Source organism: Myodes glareolus, chromosome 1 (assembly GCF_982192425.1).
Source record: "Myodes glareolus chromosome 1, mMyoGla1.1, whole genome shotgun sequence".
Classification (NCBI taxonomy): Eukaryota; Metazoa; Chordata; class Mammalia; order Rodentia; family Cricetidae; genus Myodes; species Myodes glareolus.
In genome coordinates, this window is record NC_142026.1 from 34,112,090 (window position 1) to 34,130,635 (window position 18,546).

Consider the following 18,546-nt stretch of genomic DNA (forward strand, 5'->3'; position numbering starts at 1 on the left):
GGGAGAATTGTCTGTATTCTGTCAATCATGTTTTAAATAAACGCTGACTGGCCAGGCAGGAAGTATAGGCGGGTAAACCAGACAGGAAGTAGAACAGGAGAATGCTAGGAAGAAGAAAGCCCAGTTCTCAGCAGTTCTGCCCAGACCACCAGAGAGGCAAGATATAAGCTTCCCCGCTGAGAAAGGTACTAAGCTGTGTGGCTAACATAGATAAAAATAATAGGCTATCATAAGTTATAAGAGCTAATAAGTAGCCTGAGCTAATGGGTCAATCAGTTTAAAATCTTATAGAGTCCTCTATGTGATTTTCTTTTGGGCTTACCAACTGTGGGGCACCGGGTGGAACAGAAACCCCAACAAGCTGGCCTTTCATGTTACAAGGCAGGACACAAAGTAAAAAGACTGTTGACCTTTGCCAAGATAAGGTAGGGTAGTCCTTCAAAATTCCTATTTCAAAGAAAAGTCTGTCAGATATTCTAGGCTTCTAGGGCAAAGACAAATGTCCCAATATTGCACAGGACCACAACTGGGGACACAACCTTCCTGATGGGGCATAAAATCCTAAGGACATGTGGCCAGGCCTCATTTGTTGAGATGTCATCACCTGGTCCCAGAAAGATGCCAGTTACATATGAATGATACTTCATCTCAGGCCAAGACAACCTGTTTCCAAATTCAGCCCAACAAACTCCATTCTTCTTGACTGTGACATAAACCAAAAGCTGGGAAAGATACTGTTCACCAGGCCATGGGCCATTTGTTCCATGTCAGAACCCCATACAGGCAATGGCTCCTGACAAGCCCTCTGGCTTCAAGCCCACTGGACTTACGGTGATAGAGAGACAAAGACAACAGGAGTTATAACAAAGCTTACCCTTGCTATCCCATCTTATTCCTAACCTCATTTCCCACCCACTTCTGCACCAAGTCACATTAATTAACCAATAAAACTTTCTAGAAGAAACTGAAGAGCTACAAGAGGAAATGTACCTATATCTTGAACCTATGGCAGCAAGGGAAGGAGGTAAAGGCTGCTGGCTAGGGTAAGCAGCTCTGTCCTCTTTAACCCATTCATACTGCAACCCTAAGTATTCAGGGAACCCAGAAGAAGCCATAGCAGCCAAGATGGCCTTCTCAAGTCCCAGTTATCCATTCTGACTCTACATGTTCTGTTTTGCCAGCTAAAGAAGGATTCAGAAACCTTGACAAATAGATAGTCCAAAGCCCCAACCAGCACAGAGACCCAGTCAATATAGACTTCTTAATCCCACACAATACTAAGATATGCCTGTTAATAATAGTAGATATCCTGACAAGTGGGAACTGTGCAGCTGCTCCCTGGAGCCATAGGCTACTTTAGAAACAAGAACAGGGCGGAGACCAAAGACTGCTGGGTGGCTGGCATCCCATACTTACCTGCCCAGACCTCTAACAACTCACATGATCTTAACTGACTTTCTGAGAGTCAGGGGAAAGCTGACACCACTAGGAAGAAGGTTTTAGGAGAAGCCCTACTTGTTCAGATGACTCTCTGCCCACAACACTGAAAGGACTGGTGTCAGCATAAGACACACCAAGACCAAATTTTCAGCACAAAGATTTATTTGCCCCAGAGGGATAAAGAGCAGGGAATAAGAGACCAAGACGGGAGACAGAGGACATGGGAGAAGGGGAAAATACAAGGGGAGGGGGAGGGATATTTGCTTCTGGATAGAGAGGAGAGAGATGTGGCTGGCCCATGGGCAAATGGCAGTTTATAAATACCACATTAGGATAAGTTGGTTAATTTTAATTGGAAATGTTAATTAGGGTAGTCAAAGGAAGAGTTCTGATTGCTGGACTTCAGTACTTTGAGAACTGGACCTTAGTAGTCAGCCTCAGGAGTAGGAAGCGGCCAAATAAGGGAATGGACTTTGGTGGCTAGCTTTAGGAATGTAATCTAACAGTTTTTAGCAAGGCAGTGGGGAGTGGAGGAGAAGAATAAAGACCTGCCACAGCCATGCTTGTCAGGCTTTAGTCATCACACCACACTCAATCTGCACAATGTTGAGACATACCTTGTCCAGGTTCATATGAGCAAAACAGAACAATAATATTCAAGGGTTTTGCATTTTCTTTCCATAAGTGGTACTGGCTAGAAGCAGCCAGCGTGGACTTAAGAACTGTTGCACCGAACTCTTTAGTGTACCTGTCAAGTGTTAGAGGTCTGCCTCTTTTCTTCTAAGGATCATGAGCAAACTGAACACAATACCTAGCAGACAATACCCCATGACCCATCCTTATCTACCCAGTATAGAATGAACACACAGTAAAAAGCTGGGAAAAGCCTAAAACTGCCCACTTTTTGGCTCTGCATCGCTAGATGCCAAATGTGAGAATATAAGCAAACCATTTCTGTCTCTAAGTCTCACTTTTCTCATCTGTGAAACAGGGTTCATAAAGGTACCACCTGATAGATATGTCTGCGGAGTGTAGAGGAAATTGTATTAGCACATATAGAAAGGACTGGCATCCCTTGGAAGACAGCTGCAACCTTCAGAGTCAGCAGTCAGGGTTCCCCCTTCCACCTCCCTGAGCTGGCGATTGTGACACAGCACACCAGACTGACTAGGATAGTCTCTGAAGATAGATTTTCCTAATAGGAATTCAACATGGTCTCAGTAAACAACGGGTGTTTAGTGAGTGAAAATACAGCCTTGCTCAGGGCCAGCCATCTTCCTGGCAAGGGAAGAGCTACTCTTCTGGTCTGGGTTAGTGAGCACTTTACATTTCAAAAGGACAAAGATGTGTGTCAAAGTTCAGTCCCAGCATAGCAGGTCAGTGGAACCTGGACAGTCCCATCTTCCCACTCAGTACAGGGGCCTGGTTACCAGACTGAGACCCCACAGTACTGAGCATTGTCTGCCAGTTCACTTACCCTTCACAGGGAAGTGTGTGAACAGCACAGACACCCAGCATGAATGTTCTCCAATCCCTGACACACAAGCAAGCCCACCAACAAATGGCATGCCCACTTTATCCCTAAACCCAACTCCTTCAGAAGCATGCTATGGGGCAGCTAGAGGTAGCACCGTACACAGTGGTCCCCAGAAGGAGTTTAAATGCTGAAAGTTGATTCCAAGATACTGGTCACTGGGAACACCACTGAACAGTTATATAACAAAACTTGGAAAATCCCTTACAAGTTTTAGTTAGCAGTTCAAAGTTACTTTACCGTCAGTTAAGACCTCTGTTCAATCCCAGAAGCCCCTCCAACGCTGTTTGTCCAAGGGCAGTTAACAACAGGAGGAGAAAACTCCAGTACTGCTCCGCCAGGCTCGCTGGTTAGAATCCCACTGCTCAGCTCTGACATCTGGTTTCTATTTCATACCCATGTTGTCACATTACATAACAAGCAGATGATATGAGGAGTGCCACAAAAGTTTAGCTCAAGACTCAGAGAGAATATCCCAGATACATCGTTTATCTCAGGCCACAAGCATTTTCAATTAAACTGGAAACTGGCTGCTCAAATCCCAGGAAAGTGCCTTGTCTCCAGGTCAAGCAAAGCAAGCCTCCTCAAGACAGCCCTTAAATGAACCAATGCCCCTTCCTTCCTCTCCTCCCACCTTCATGTGGAATGACCTCTGGCCCTTTAGTTTTTCTGCACCTGGAAAATGACTTCTGCATTCGAGGTGTACAGGAAGGTGTTAGTTAACACAGAGTCACAGTGGAACCAAAGACAGAAAATTCCTGAAACACCTGCCTGCTCCACCTGTGGGACCCAAAAGAAAAGATTCTACATAAGTAGGCCTCCACCGGAGGGCACAGTCCGCTAGCAAGCATCTAAGGTTTGCCACACCTCGTCTGTCCTGTACCAATGAGCCCAGCCCTCCTCAGTTTATTTGCAGAGGCTTTGGAGTTCATTGCTAGAACATGCCAAGTGCACACTTGAGGCAAAGAAGGATACTGTCATGCCATCATAGCAGGCAAGGGTCCCTCTTTCAGAACTATTCTCTCTAATTTCTCATGGATCAGAGAGAAAAGGTAGCTAAAGTAGGGTTTCAGGCCAGCAGAAGTATGAGATCACAAGTTTTTCCAGGGTCATTCAGCAAGAGCCACTGTAAAAACCCAGGGTGAATAGCTTCAGCCAGAGGAAGAGACAGAATAAAAATGTGGTGGGTGTGCATGTTCATACGTGTACATGTCAAGGCCAACAGTCTGCTTTGGGTGTCATTCCTAAAAACCATTCATCTTGCTTACATGAAACTGGGTCTTTCACTGGCCTCAAGACTCACCAATTCAGCTAAGCTGGCTAGCTAGTGAGACGCAGGGATCTGCTTGTCTCCACCTCCCAGTGTTAGAATTACAAATATGGGCCACCATATTTTTACAATGTTACAAAAACAGCAACTTTTTACAATGGTGTTGGGGCTCAAACTCAGACCTTCATGCTTAAGTAGCAAGCACCAACTGAATTATCTATCCAGTTATCATAAAACATTTTAGTGCAGACGGAGCTAGGCTGTGCCAGCAACCTGTGTCTGGTCCACCCAGTCAGGCAGAAGTGAGAACCATCTGTCTGGGATAGCAAGTCTGGTGCAGGGCTCCACAGAGAACAGTGCTCAAACTCAAGGTGTGTCTACAGCTCAGCCAAATTGCTGAGGAGAAGCTGGTTCACAGACTACATAGAAGAGAGCACAATGTCTGTGGGAAGACAGGAGGCATGACTCGGGAGGTCCCGCTGAGGGACAACACCTGTTAGAGGAGCCCTGTAGACAGTATGCACTGACCTATCAGGCAGCAACAGCATAAGGACACAGCCTCTACTGGCAGATGCCTGGTGTGAGGTACCCCACTATGTTTGAAACAGTGATTAAAAAGAGATCAAACAGAGACCCAGTACTACACACTGTCAGCTAAGCAGGCCTGAAACACATATACACATACATAAATGCACACATGCGGGGCTGGAGAAGTAGCTCAGCAGTTAAGAGCATTGACTGCTGTTCCAGAGGACCGGGGTTCAATTCCCAGCACCCACATGGCAGCTCACAACCGTCTGAAAATTCAGTTCCAGGGGATCTGACACCTTCACATCAATGCACATAGAATAAAGATAAGTCATAAAAATTTAAAAAAATAAAAAATAAATGCACACATGCACATGAGAAGCATTCTGAGGGCAGGCAGGCTCAGAAACCCAGAATGACTTTAATTACATTCCTGCTTCCCAACTTCCATTCCTTGTAGTCCATATGCTAAGTTCCTTACAGCACAGACAAAAGAACAAAACTACTAGAGTAGGGAAGGCAGAAAGGTGCCTACCTTAACTTCTAGAACACATGGCAGACGATGCCCAGCCCATGATCCCTGAATTACTACTGTCTGCATGTCAAACTAGCCACACCCATACCATGGCCAGGAGACATTCAAACAACAAACCATGAGTTAACGTACACAGGCTACATCTTTTATCAAGGCAGTACTTTCTTTCTAACAAATATATGCTGAGAAATGACTTCTCTGTGTTCAGCCGACACCTGAGCCATTCAGTCTAATGCAGGTAGCAGGTCTTGAACCATCTGCACTTCACCCCAACTTTACTGCCATGAGCCTACTAGCATTAGCTTTGTTTCTATGTAGTCATCAGACTGGAGGCAGCTCAAAAAGGGAAAGCCCTCAAAGAAAAGGAAAGTGAACCCTGCCCACTGAAGGTAGTCAGCTGTGGAAGGTCTACTGTCCACTTATGGTAGGTCAGCTATGGAAGGTCTACTGCCCACTGAAGGTAGTCAGCTGTGGAAGATTTACTGTTCACTGAAGGTAGCCAGCTGTGAAAGGTCTACCATACTCTGTTCCCAAAAAACTGCTTGAACGTTAGATCAGCCTCAAGAGAATGCATCAACCATAGATAGGAAGGTCAGTCCCACAAGAGACAGAGAACAGTCTGTCTCTTGCCTCTCATTTCTTCTTTTCTGCATCCCAAATTAGACCCCTAGGCTCCTAGTTTAGCCTCCAAAGAATAGGGGGCTGTTTTCAGAGCTGAGATTCTGGGATCGACTCAAGCATTTAGTCTGTTGTGGGGTAGCTAAAAAAAAACTGAAGAAAATCATGATCCTTAACTTCAGTCTGCAGCTGATGAGCCTCAGTGTCATGTGACTGCATTACCATTGAAAGTGGCCCTATATCCCACTTATGTAAGAGGGGAGAACAATAGCACCATTACTGGATCCCAGGGTCAGTAGCATGACAAAGCAAAGACATCAGTCTTTGTAGAGGGTCCCTCAGCACCACTGCCAGGGTTTCAACGCCAGGACTATAGCCCATGAGGGCCAACAAGTGGGAAGCCACCTCCACAGCAGGAGGCACTGATATTCCCACCACACAGAGCCATGAGGTGACAATGCAACCCACATTCCCAGAGCAGGCTTACCAGCATGAGAGGTACCACGAGTCCCCACCATGGCACCCAGGAGGTCTGCTCATACACACTTTCACATGTGTTCTTTCCTCCCTTGACACGAGCCAGTCAGTAAAATCCAAGCAAAAACTTCCCATTGCCAGGCACTCCAAACACAACACTTGCTTGTTGTGTATAGGGTGTGTAGTGAGGAGTAAGGGTTCCACTATGGCACCTTCCTACACATATATGCTGTTGGGCTTTGCACATGTTTGTCATCTGTTCTATGATGCAGGAGAGACAAGTCACTCTTCTTTGTATGTCCAACTAATGAAAACTTTTACACGAGTCGTTAGGAAAATGGACACTGAATTAGAAACAGGGGCTGTGTCCCAAGGATGAAGTTGGTTATTTGTTGTGCCAAAACTCCACAGCACAGGAAGAGGAAAAAGGACGGTGGCCAGCACAAGTACCCACAAATGAACACAATCACTTTCAGAGTCCAGGACAACAGTCCCAGACTCAGGATCAGCAGGAGCCTGGTGACCCAGGCTCATCCCATTTCCTCTTGGCTTCCTCAACTAGAGGAGCTGGCACATCACAAACTTCAGATCTACTTGCAAACCCCACTTTTAGCCCATATGTAGGCCACCATCATGATTGCTGAGTGGGAGGGCCGTAGGAAAAGGAAGCTGGAGGCAGTGGCCTGCAGTGGACAGGACTATCTCAGAGGCAGACCAAGGCAATTCCTCCTTTGATCTCTGCCCAAGTGCCTTCAGGCAACCTGCAGAGAAGTGGTGAACAGATAAGGAAGCTCTCCTCTGTCCCTGTCTCTCTTTATCAAGCTGACTCCTACTTGGATTCACTGCATATTTTAAATGTTCGACATGGAGAACAACAAAAGTCTTGACAAAAGGACTACATGGGATGTCCTGAGGTAACCAGGAACTGATCTTAACTGTCTCAGAACTGATAGGCTGGGATAAGGTCCCTAGAAGTGCTTACAACCCAAGAACAGCTCTTCTCTAAGTGATGCTCTAAGTTGTAGAGATGACATCTGGGAATCACTTAGTTTTCTACACCATTAGCAAGCATGGCCTTAGCCCTTTTGAACCCCTAAATTATTCCAGCTTTCTGCTCAGTCACATCTATAGCTTTCTAGCAAAAGCTAGTGCTCCACAAGAAGTCAACTGAGGACAGTGACCAAAGTAGAGCCTGAAAGGGGACCAAGTTCCTGGCAGCATAACAGGGGCCACTTTTGACCACACTGCATGCAAAGTTTTGTTAGACAGGCCAGCAAAGAAGAGTTCAAAGCAAGGCAAAACTGGGGACAAGGCCAGAGCATAGGCCTGCCACTGGCTAGAAGGGAGCAGATCCAGAAAGAAGGTGCCCTGAGGACTCAGGGCCACAGATCACCTTGCTGTGGTTGGGGAAGAGTCAGAACAACTGTTGAGAACCGACAGACACCTCTGGCTCAGGCACCCTGACCTGAAGTGTGTGCTAAGCAGGGCCTCTGTCACTAAGTAGAGACATGCCAGAACCTCTCTAAAGGAATGTGTCATCAATACATATTGTTCACAGAAAGTTATAAGGACAAGAGTCATAAGAAAAAGTCATGGGAGGCACTGGGCCAGGAAAGTAGCAACAGGGTCACTGAACAGACAGTCCTATTACTTAACAGCTATGCAGTCTCTGGATAAACTCACTATGCCTAAACTCCCTATGCCTCAGTTTCCCATCTGTCAAATGGGGATATGACAGCCTACCTTTTCTGAAGGGCATTAAGAAGTAAGTGATATTATATGTACTAATCATTATTAACATATCTATAAGCATTACTCATATCAGCATTTGTTAGGCAGAGTTAAAAGACTCACATAAAACAGAAATAAATTTTAATCCTTGAAATTTTAAACTAAATGAATGAGTTAAATAATGAAGTAGACAGAGCTAAAGAGAATTGTTGAACATTGAAAAGCTCTACAGAAGTAATTCAGAATATACTACAGAAAGACTTGGAGATTTGAAGAACAGAAGAGAGGCTGGAAAGACAGTTCAGAAGTTAAGAGCAAAAAAGTCTTGCAGAAAACTAGAACTTGGTTCCCAGCACCCACAACAGGTGGCTCACAACTACCTGTAACTCCAGTTCCAGGGGATCCAATGACTCTTCTGAACTCCATGGGCTCCTGCACTAAAATGTGCACGTATTCACACCCCGAAACACATATATACTTAATTAAAATAAAATAAATCCTCCAGAGTGTATAGCGGGAGTTGGGGGTTGGGGAGAGGCCAAAAAAAGATATACAACATCACAAGTGTTAGGGCAGAAATGTATACTTAAAAAAACGTAAGTGCTGAGAGAACTGAGAAGCGAAGCATGAAGAACAGAACTACACCAAGGCAGCATGGTGCTGACACAATGGTCAGACAGAGCCAGGTATAAGAACAGAGAGTCCAGTACAGGGTAAAGGTGGTATTGCAGTCACTGATACAAGCAGGGACTTCTAAATAAATAGCACCGCGACAACTGAAGGGTAATTAATCTGGATGAAGATAAAATTAGACCCAAACACCACCACACCCAAGGGTAACCTTTGAACAGCCAGGGTATGACGCACACACAAACCACATAGCAGAAGGGACAAGAAGGAGCCCCTGCTGGCTGCGCAGGTTGGCTTCCCACTGGAGATTCCAGTACAGGTGCAAGAAAGGCAGTGAGTGAGATTATGGTGCTAGCTTACATGGCAAAGGAACACAGTAACATGTCAAAAGCAATAGGTATAGAGAGATCATGTGGGGTAATAATTAGCGAGCAGTCACTGTCCCTTACATGAAGAACTCTGGAAAAGTGTGGGAACCAAGTCCAATACCCAACAGAAAAACAGGTTTTGGGAAGGAAAAGACGTTCTTGATCTATCCACATGGCAAGTAAGGAGAGAAACACTGCTGGCACACCATGTAGGAACCGCCTACCTATCATGCCAGACCCAGCTACTGAGACTACAAAACATTCCCCCTCTATGCAGGAAATTTTGGAGATTATAGTAAAATTATGTATCTATTAATCTTCCTACAGAAATCACTTCTCTACAATAACTCAGAAAACACAACCCCTATAACGTCACATATATGGCTGCTCTCTGAGTAAAGCTCCAGTAGGGCACATTGCCATATCCCATTCATAGGGGTGCCTGGTTCATAGATTCAGTTGCAAAGAGTTTCTAACAAGGACTCAGTAGTAAAAGTCAGTAGTTAGTGAAGATGCCTATGGACACTCCTGCACAATGTAGAGGCAAGTGGCAGTATGTACCCCTGCCTTGTCCCACAAGCAACCACAAGGTAAGGGCGAGCAGACCAGCTTCTCCAAATCTACTTCTCCAAATCTACCTACCACACATATTCAGCTCCATATACACAAAGGATGATCAACAACAAATCAGAACAGGTAAGAAGGGAGAAGTTGAAATGAAAAATACATAAGCAGACCGTGCCATGTTTCACACAGAAGTGGGAACTCTCTAAAGCACCTCAGACACAGGGTTTGGTCCTATGCCTTTGATGCATGCTTAGTTCTGGTCCCTGGATTTCTTTCTCACAGACACATGTATTTGTTGTTGTAGTATTCTAAAGTTGAACAAACGAATAAATACACTGTGGATTCTGGGTGTTATGCACTTTGTTGTCCAAGGGAGTAGCAAATATGAAGAGATGGGCAGCTAAGACAAGTAGAACTAGAGGTATGAATGCAAGCACATGAGGTTTCCCTGCAGGAGCACAGAAAGGAGCTGCATTCAACTACTTCCCAGCTCTGTGCTGAGACCAGAAGCCAAATACAAGCACATGGTGCATGCTTCTAAAAGCTGTCCTCGCCAAGGAACTCAGGAGATGATTCAGTGGGCAAAGTGCTCGTCATGTAAGTGTGATGAACTTAGTTCAGATTATCTAGTGCCCACATAAAAGCTGGACATGGTGATGAGCAACCATGATTCTAGCACTAGAAAGTCGAAGGTTCCTGGTGATCCATTGTCAGCTAGTGTAAACTAAAGGGAGAGCACCTGGTTAACTGGGAGATCCTGCTTCAAAAAAATAACACAGAAAACAGTAGAGGAATATACTAGATGCCAACTCTCGTATACACCATCTGTCTGTCTGTCTGTCTCTCTCTCTCACACACACACACACGGAGTACACCCACACCCACCCATACACACATACATGTGTCAAAAACAAAAACAAATAAACACCTTGAAGCTTCATGAAAGATATAGCAATCCCAAGACTGGAACACTACTAAGTCAGCATGAGGAGGGGCCTTAAGTTCTGAGGACTCACCAGTGGAACCAGAACAAGAGTTTCTACAGTTCATGTCTGAGGCAGTCTCAGCACCAAAAAGATCACAACAATGAAGGAGTATGACCCAGGTAACAAGCAAGAACATGGACATTCCGATGAACATAAACAAGAAAGGAAAATTCTTTGTGAAAAGTCACCTTAAACAAATGTCAGTAATCAAGAGTGCCCATGACCACAGGCGATGTCTTTATAACATCAGGGTCACACAGAACTCTTGGAAGACTTCAGAAGCCTCAGATCAGAGGCAAAGGAGTACCAGGTGTTTGTAGTCCCAAGACTCTCTACCAAGTGTACTAAAGAGAAATAGCAGTTTCTCAGTGCAGGCAACTGGCACAACAACCTTAATCTCAACAGACAAAGGTAAACCATGGAACTAGGGGCGTTAGGACACACCTTTGCAGTCTGCTAACCCAACAGGTACCAAAGACAAGAGCAGGGAATTTTTTTTTAAATGGCAACTCTGTTTCCATACTGTTATTGTTACAAAGCATCAGAAAAGATAACTATACTAGCTTAGAAAAGACTGTGGGACACAAGGCAAGAATGCTAGGCAGAACAACCTCATGTTTTCCTCTGACATACAAGCCATTCTTAGCAGACAATCACAAAATTGAACACACATGCACTACAGAGAACAGTACTGGGTCACAGTAAACTTTCTGGCTTTACTAATGATGTAGGGTAATGGGAGGCTGGCCTTATTTTAGGTAGTATATACAGGATTTTAAAAAAGTGCTAAAATGTTCCCCAAATTTCTAAAATACTCTTCAGACTGAGCTTAAAAAAAAAAAAATAAAACGCTGAGTGAAAATATACAAGACTAAGCGATCAGGGAGCATTGAACCCACATCCATGCTATCAAGCAGCAAAACCATAGAAAAAGGAACTTCACACAAAACAGAAGGTTAAAGACACCATTCTCAGACAAAAAGCAGACAGGGGCGCACTCCTGAAAAGAAAGTAAGACTGGAGAAAATGTGGTCCAATGAGAATGGGATACAGACAAAATAAACATACAAGAAGTGGAGCAAAGACTCTAGAATGCAGAAACAGTTAGCAATAACATTAACAAACACAGAAACATTAAAACAAGACTATTCCCTGAGAAATCACAGAGAGAGCAGGAGATACTGAAGAAAGCAACCACTGGACTAGCTCAACAGTGAAGGAAACAACCACACACAGGCCATCCATCATATAGACCTGAAGCCAAATAACAAACAGAAACATTGGTACTTCAGACAAGAGGATACAAACCACCTACAGAGGAGGCTGGTGCCTAGTTGTAGTTCAGTCCATGCCCCGAGGATTCCCCTTCATCAGCCTGATGGCTATTGTTGCCAGGGCCAGTCTAACATGGATGGCAGGTGTTGGGGGTGGGAAGTGGAAGTAGAGCTGCTTGGAGCACTCACAGCACCTCAGGGTCCAGCAATGCTTGCTTCCCACCATACACCACCCATATCTGTACCAGGAAACACAGAGAATGCTCACAACAGCACACATGCTGGTAGACAACTGCAAATGAGCAGCAAACCCACACTATTACAGGACAAGGACTGTGTCCGGGATACTCAAGACAGACACTAAACAAGGGACACTGACTACAGGTGCTGCACAAATGAGACTCATCAAGTTTCATCAAAAAGTCCCACAAGCTACATCGAGTTTAAAAATGTATAACCAAATCAATATTTTTTAGGGACATGAATGTACATGGTTTTTTAAAAACTTATTAAAAGCAGGGGGAAAGCAGCAGGGAGTCTGGGTCCTACGGAGAACAGGTGCTGCTGGTACACTGCTTCTTTCCATGGGGCAAATAGGGGTGTGCATTTTTAACAGTATTTTACAGTTAAAATTTAAAACAGCTATGTGAGGGAATATATAAAGCTTGGTTAAAAAAGCTAAGAAATAACTCCATCACAGCTCAGTCAGTAAAGTGCTTGCATCAAAAGTACAAAGACCTGAGCTCAGAACCATGGAAAAGGTTCACCCCTGCTTGCAGATGGCCCAAACTTATCACTCATAATAACTACAGATTCCTCCCAATCTGAAGATTTTAAATCTATACAAGTTAGAGTATTAACTTCCCTGGCGTTTTTACTTTTCTAAAACATTTCCTGTTTTAACGAGAATTACACAGCATTCCTTGCACAATATCCCTGTGATGAAACTCTCCTGGTGAGTAGCTGTATATATAAAGTGCTATGATATTCTTTCTACTAACACACAGGGTTTTAAAACTGTGTTTACAAGTTAAACGTGCTTATCACCTTTGTTTTATCGTTCTCTTAACAGGTTCTAAAATCAAGGCGTTTGAGCCTCATAAAGCCAGACAACCCTTGTGTCTGCTAAGAGGTGACCTTAAGTTAGATCCAAACAGAAAATGTGCTAAGATGCTGACCATGCCCAAGTAGCAAGGAATTCTTTCAGAAAAGTCCATGGCTGCATCCTTCCCTGAGCTGTAAACCCAAAGATACACATCCTACAAGTGACAGCCATGGCTCCTCCAGCTGTGCTGGGAGAGAAGTCCCACCCTTGTTTTAGGCTTACAGTCTCTGGAGTGACACATGATTCTGCACACACTTTCAACTCTCAGGTAGGAAATGTTTTACTAGCCATCCCCTCAGTGTCTCTTACCAGGGCCTTTCTTTTTCTTCCTCCAGAAACTCCCTGCTGTACACTGTCACAAGTCAGCAGGCTGAGTCTGGTGCCACATCCCTCTGACCCAATGTCCCCACCCTGTACCCACAGGCCCATCAGTAGCCTGCAACAGCTTTTCCTCCAGATAGTCTGGACTACTTCTCTGAGAATAGTGCAATGTTCTGCCCACTCACTGACTGTGATCTCTCTCTCTCTCTCTCTCTCTCTCCTAAAAACCTCTACACAGTGCTCTTGACACAGGACTCTCAGCTCTTCTGTCTGTTCTGCTGGTTAGCACTTTGCACAGCACTGCTGTTTACCTGACTTGCTCTGACTGTTTAGGTTGGGAAGCAGCAGTCTGTACATTTATGCCAATCTACTCTCTTCCTTGAAGTTGACCTTTCGGCAATTTGACAAAATATTACATAAAAGCAAAAGCATAGCAAATTCATTCTTTGGCATGAATTTATATAAATATTGAAATTTATATAAACTATAACAATTTATAATAAATTACATAAGCCCTAGCATGGTGGTGGCACTTACCTGAAATCCCAGCACTCAGAAGGCAGAGTGAGGCAGGCAGGCCCTAAGTTCAAGATCAGTATGGGCTACACAGCCAGATTTAAAAAAAAAAAAAAATCAGCAAATCAAACTCAGTACATTGCATATATAAAACAATCAGCCATTTCTAGTAGCTGCAGCTCATGTCTGGCAATGCCCTTAAGCTGCTGTAAGGCCACCCTGCTGTGCTTCCATTCCCCATTCTCACCACTTAGGTGCTGCTCACCAACCCAGGAAAGGAACAATCTACACAGCCCTGTCTTACTTCTAGAGATGGAAGTCCACCCCTCGAGGTCTGGTGGCTCCATCCACCCAATGGACATATAAGCACATCAGCCACCATGCTGTCTATGCCAAGTTCTCTTCCCTACATCCTACCTTTCCTGAGGTCTACTGGGTTCCATTATTTCTCACAATCTCTCCCTCAGTCAACTCCACATATTCCACGCCCTGCTTGGAAGTCACTGGACAGCCATCGTGCTGCTTTGCAGTCCCAGTGTGCTCCTCAGAGTCAACTCACACATAATTACCTAGATATCTGAAAACTTAAAATCAGAAGGCCCTTGGCCAAAGCTCTTGTGGCTTCCCAGCAAAAGAGAGTATCACAGCTCCTGCCCTTCTCATCCACAAAACCTTCAGATAGATGAAAGCCTGCATCCTGGTACCTAACTGCCTCAAGTTGCTCACACAACTCCTTTCTTGATACCTCAGTTTTCTCATCTATAAAACGGGCAAATCCAGGGTTCAAAGTACCTGCCCCTAAACTGTTACAGAAGTCCAGAGTATGTCCACTTGTAGAAGGGCACCTCTCATGTCAGGCATGCCAGTCACATTACCATTATTCATTCTTCTGATCTCTGACCTCCTCTTAGCACATAAGTGACACCAGACTAATCACTGCCTCCAGTTCTTGGAGTAGCCTGATGTGTGGGAAATGCTTAGTGAAGGATTCATGTTGGGAAAGGTGGTGGTATGGAATGGGAACAGACCAGATAGATACTCATGTCGGAGACTCTAAACACCAGTACCTTGAGACTCACACTCCAGTAGAAAGGAGAGCAGATTCCAGGACACTCCACCCCTACCCCAGATTTCAGTGGAAGGAAGGTCCAGCCAGAATCAGAAACTACCTAAAAGCAGCATGAACCCTCTGGATGACATGGGAGGAGGACCAGGATGGTAGTCACACAAAACTAGGGTCATAATATTTGAGTATAAAGGAGTGTCACAAAAACCAAAAGATAAGAACATATACTTTTTAAGACTTATTAATTTATTATGTATACAGTGTTCTGCCTGCATATATGCCTGCAGGCCAGAAGAAGGTACCAGATCTCATTGTAGATGGTTATAGGCCCCCATGTAGTTACTGGGAATTGAACTCAGGATCTCTGGAAGAGCAGCCTGTGCTCTTAACCTCTAAGCCATCTCTCCAGCCCAAATATACATGCTTTTAAAGGCCTGTAATTTTAAGTGAACTGTAAAAATTCAAAATAAAATATATTCTTTATAGCTTCACTTCAAATCCAGACCACAAAAAGTGCACCTGCATGGGGCCACAGACACTGAGACACTCAGGAAGCATTGATGTGGCTGACAAGACTTCTAAATTTTAAGAAGACATAGCAGGCAAGCAGCACTGGCTCACAACTGAAAAATATGTTGCCAGCAACAAAACTTTGAGCATCTGAGTTTTTCAAAGAAAATGCTCAAATATCCTAAACTTGAAACTCAAAACTTGATGTGCAGAGAAAAAGCCTAAGAACAGTTAGGTGAAGGAAACACAAAAGCTTGGAACATCAGATGAAAAAGTTCACTCTGTCAAAACGAACCCATGTATGAAGTTTAAGTAGGAAAACAGATTCACAAGGTACATCATTCCAAACAGGAAGGTTTATAAAGAACATTAAACACAGAGAAGAGTGGCACTTCGGTTCTTCAAGCATCTTTGGTTAAAGATAGTAACAGCAGTATTTAGGCTCATTTAGATAAAACAGTAACCCTGCTTCCTGCAAAGGCGGTGCTGCTGCTACAAATCTGCTAGGCAGGAACCTAACAAGGCCAAGGTGTATAGTGATATTTCATTTGCATTTTAATAAATAAAGTTTGCCTGAAGATCAGAGAGTAAAACAGCCTACCAGTCAACCTTATAGACCAGGCAGTGATGACACACACCTTTAATCCCAGTAGTCACACTAGTTTGCCATAGACAATGGGCAGTTGTGGTGGACGCCTTTAATCCCAGCACTAGAGAGGAATATTAAGAATGGGAGGAGACAGCTCTCAGACATAGCACAGTCTCATTCTGAGATTCCTTGACCTTGCGATCACCATTTCAGACTGAGGTAGAGGAAAGCCAGTGGCTGGCTATTTTGATTTTCTGACCTTCAGATTGAACCCCAATATCTATCTCTGGGTTTTTATTAATAGTGCTACAAAGGCATCTGTGTGTGCTGCTGTCTCCCCACCAGCAGCCCACCTGCTACAGCCAGTGTACTCAGGGTCCAAGGGCAGATCCCAGTAGGAACTCTGCAGTAAGCTGAGAGAGCAGCTTGGAAGCATCACTTATGGGGTTCACCAATTCACAGTCTGTACAACTGCAGATCTGAGCTGCGTAACACCTGCCCCGAGTCCCACAGATGCCTCGTCAGCCATTCTCACATACTTCATTCTTTGGATGGGAGACAAAACAGGCGATATGGATAACAACATGCTAAGAAAGAACCACAGAGGCAGGGGTAGGAGTAAGGAAAGGAAATGTTGTAAGTATGGCCACACCCTGGCCTAGAGTGAATAACAGCTGTGCTGATCTGGAAAGGGTAACAACTGCACTGTAGCTGTTACTGCTTTCAAAGAAAACTTTCTCTAAGACCAAGTACTTCCCAACCGTACAACCACTTAGAAGCAAACAACATCACCCAAAAAGAGCAATAAAGGCAGACCTCCACCTTACACAGTAGACAAAAATTAACCTAAATTTAAAGTTCTAAACACAGACACTAAAACCATAAAACTCTTAACAGAAAACAAGAGGTCTTCATACCCTAGACCTGGCAGCAACTTCTTAGATATGACCCTAAAGTCAATCAACAAAAGGAAATAAGAACTGAACCTCCTCAAAAGCAGACACTAGAGAACGCAAAGGCAACACTGAGTGGGAGAAGCATGAACAAGCCATAGACCAAATACATCAAGTACTTCTGCAATTCCACAATAAGAAAACAGCCAAACCCTAGACACATATCTACACAAAGATACATAAATAGCCAGGAAGCATATGGGGTGGTCTCAGGAGCTCTACTTATCAACAAATGCAAATGAAAACCACAGTGAAATGCCATCTTTAATAAAGGCAAGGTATCAAAAGTTAGGTGGTGTTCAAAAAAATAGACCCAATAGGCATTGCTGAATATATATATATAATCATATAGCACTGTGAAAACTGGTTTCTCAACAATTACACATGGCATGATCATGACCTTCCAGATCTGCCTCAAGGGGACTCAAACAAACACAAGTCCACCAATGTTCACAGCAGCCAAAACCTGGAAACTGTCCAAGTTACACCAGCAGAATGGATAAACAAGGTGTGAATCGTACAGAATGGAACTTATTCAGCTTGAGAGAGGAATGAGATTCTCTGTCAGGTGCTATACACAGATGGTTCCTGAAACACTGTTCTGCACGACATAAGCCTGGTAGAAAATAGACACTACATAACCCCACTTACCTGAGGTACCTAGGAACTGATTCAACAGAAAGCAGAATGGTGGCCACTAGGGCTGAGAAGGGAATGCATAGTTGGTACTGAAAGGGACAGTTTCTACTTGGAAAGAAACCATGCACAAGTACTTGTGTCATCACTGAAATGCACTTTAAAATGGTCAGTGGGAATGTTTACACTGCCTGTATTTTGCCACAATAAATAACAGACACACAATGAGCCAAGTTGGAAAAGATAAGAATTAACACCCAGTGTAAAGAAAAGAGTAAGTGCTTCACAGCACAGTCCAGCCTAGGTCCAAACTCCTGCCTTTGCCTCTGAATGCAGGGATTACAGCATGTGCTGTCACAACCATATGTACACCATATATGTAATTGATATAGAAAAGTTTTCAAGACACACTAAATCAAAGAACCCAGGGAATGGGGGACCCACCACAAACTGGTGCCCTGTTAAAAACAGTAAAGCTAAGTGGGGAGTTCAGGGCCTTTTCTGAAGACATCCCAAGAAGCAAACAGCAACTGCTTCTGTGGCTCAAGAGGCCCACTTCCATGTTATCTTAAGACCCTAGACAGCAAACAGAGGCAGTGGAGCAGTTCCTATGAATACTCTGTCCACAGAGGACATTCTGTTCTCATTCCTAACAGAAGCACACAGACCCAAGACTTTCCCAGGCCCTGTAAAAGATCAAGGAGAGGAAACCAGTGAGACCATATCACCTGCAATGGTACCCATATACACGGTTCTAGGAAAAGCTTAGCCTATGATGACTGAGCTAACCTGCCTTTACTGAATATATGTTTCAAAACCAGAGACTGTAACCACCTTCCCCCCACCACCGCAAACCGCCAGGAACCTGGACTTGGCTCTGACCTCTCATCTG

The 18,546-nt window shown here is 44.2% G+C and overlaps 1 protein-coding gene across 11 annotated transcripts in view; it reads right to left on the reverse strand.

Moving 5' to 3' along the window:
- Hdac4 (histone deacetylase 4) overlaps positions 1-18,546 on the reverse strand; it is a 258,455-nt gene that overhangs the window by 187,705 nt on the left and 52,204 nt on the right. The window contains exon 1 of one of the 11 annotated variants that reach the window (XM_085696422.2): positions 3,215-3,233. The exons of the other annotated variants lie outside the window; for them this stretch is intronic. The gene's annotated coding sequence lies outside the window, so the exon portion shown is untranslated. Of the gene's footprint in view, positions 1-3,214; positions 3,234-18,546 lie in introns of those variants that run through there. 11 annotated transcript variants of the gene reach the window in all.